This window comes from Chrysochloris asiatica, unplaced genomic scaffold, assembly GCF_000296735.1.
Source record: "Chrysochloris asiatica unplaced genomic scaffold, ChrAsi1.0 scaffold00243, whole genome shotgun sequence".
Taxonomy (NCBI): domain Eukaryota; kingdom Metazoa; phylum Chordata; class Mammalia; order Afrosoricida; family Chrysochloridae; genus Chrysochloris; species Chrysochloris asiatica.
In genome coordinates, this window is record NW_006408761.1 from 1,850,530 (window position 1) to 1,852,455 (window position 1,926).

Consider the following 1,926-nt stretch of genomic DNA (forward strand, 5'->3'; position numbering starts at 1 on the left):
AGCAGTCACATGCATGTTTAGATCAGAAACAGATCACTAGGTGCTGAACTTTGAGCCTGGTGCTATATTTAGATGAAAATAATGATGGTCTTGAGTGCATTTTGCATTTGAGAGGACTGAAAGTAATTATAGCCAGAGAGCCAACTAAGCAAAGTAAATGTCATCACAACTTCTCTGCAGTCAGTCCAGAATCTAGACTGACCTTCTGGCTAGCTTTGACCAACAGAATATAGTAGAAGTGACATTGTCGGAGTTCCCAAGCCTGGGCCTCAGAAGCCTGGTGATTTCTGCCTTCAACCATCACTGGTCTCCCACCTGAGCCCAGTCCCAGCTGACCTGCCAACCAAATGCAACTGTTTGAGTGAGTCCAGGTGAGAACCAACCAGGCCAACCACAGAATTTGAGTCACTAAGTTTTAGGGGTGATTGGTTATATAGTGCTAGATAATGGATACACTTTCCTGTATTTGGCTATTGTTTCCTATAGTCATTCTATTCTATAGTTATCTTGGGATATTTTCTCTATTGTTGAGTGGATTTCTAGATCCCTCATAGGTTTTATCATTCTTCTTTCCTGTTAAATTTTCTATAAATGTTAGATAGAGTTGTTATTGATTTTCATATGTTGATCTGACATCCAGCTAACTTGCTGAAGTCTCTTAGAAGTTCAAAGAACTATCTATAGATAATCTTGGATTTTTATACAGATAATAATGTCGTCTGAAAAGGAGGTTATTCATTTCAAGCTTTTATAGCTCATTACCTTTTTTCCCCCTTGAGCTAAGTCAGCAGCATTTATTTTTTGTACTGTTTTCATTTAAATTGGGAATATTAGCAAATTCACACATTTCAAAAAATATTAAAAGGTACATGAGTCAAAAGTCCTATTTTATCTTTCATTCTTTTTCTCCTGATACAATGACAAATATGATATTAACTAATATGGATATTTCCTGAATATCCCTGTTTCCTACCTGCCTTTGATTGAAAATGCTTCTAAATTTTGTTATGAAAATTTTGGGACTTTTAATAGGTTTGTTTGTTTTTTTAAATTGTAAAGCCATTTATTATCAAGCGAATTGGGGACAAAATGCCCTTTAAATACTACATATTTGGGGGGAGGACACCACACTCCACACAATTACAACCAAAGACCTGACATTTGTACAACTCAGACATCTTTATTTCACACCTGTTATGCCCTGAGTTCCAAGGAATAGGTTCTAGCAGCTTAGGCTCCTTTCCATTGGTTCTTCCACAGTGCACCTCTCTGGGCAGAGCAGCCTGGCACTTTAGTTGAATCCACATCCCTTTCTCTTTCGCTTCCTTCTTTTTCTGATCATTTTCCTTCACTCCTTCAGGAAGCTATCTCGGCTCTTAGAGTATTTAATATGCTCAATGTGCACATTAATTCTCTTGGCAAGAATCTTGCCCTTGACTTGCTTGTTTACAACAATGCTGACAGCATGCTGGGTCACATTGTAGCCTCTTCCAGTTTTGTTGCAGTAACATTTGTGAGGCATGCCTTTTTGAACTGTGCTGATTCCCTTGATGTCCACAGTATTACCTTTCTTGTACATTCGCATGTATGCAGCCAAAGGAATGACCCCATGTTTTCTGAAAGACCTGGAGACCATATAGCGGGTGCCCTGCCTCTTTCCCTTTCTGTTCGTCATCTTGGTGGATTACTGCAAGATGGCAGCTCCAGCTGAAAGCAAGTTCAATAGGTTTTTGATACATACTTCATCAGGTTGAAAAAGTTGTCTTTTTATTGCTAAGAGTTTATTTATCATAACTGAGAATTGAATTTTATCCAATTTGTTTTTACTTTTAATTTTTAAGGTATCATTAATGTACAATAAAACGCACAGGAGTTAAGTGTATAGTTTAATGCATTTTGATATGTATATGTCCATATAACCCACGC

The 1,926-nt window shown here is 37.6% G+C and overlaps 1 pseudogene; it reads right to left on the reverse strand.

Annotated features, from left to right (window-relative positions):
• Positions 1-1,103: 1,103 nt before the first annotated feature.
• LOC102828999 lies at positions 1,104-1,675 on the reverse strand (annotated as a pseudogene).
• Between the last annotated feature and the right edge of the window lie 251 nt (positions 1,676-1,926).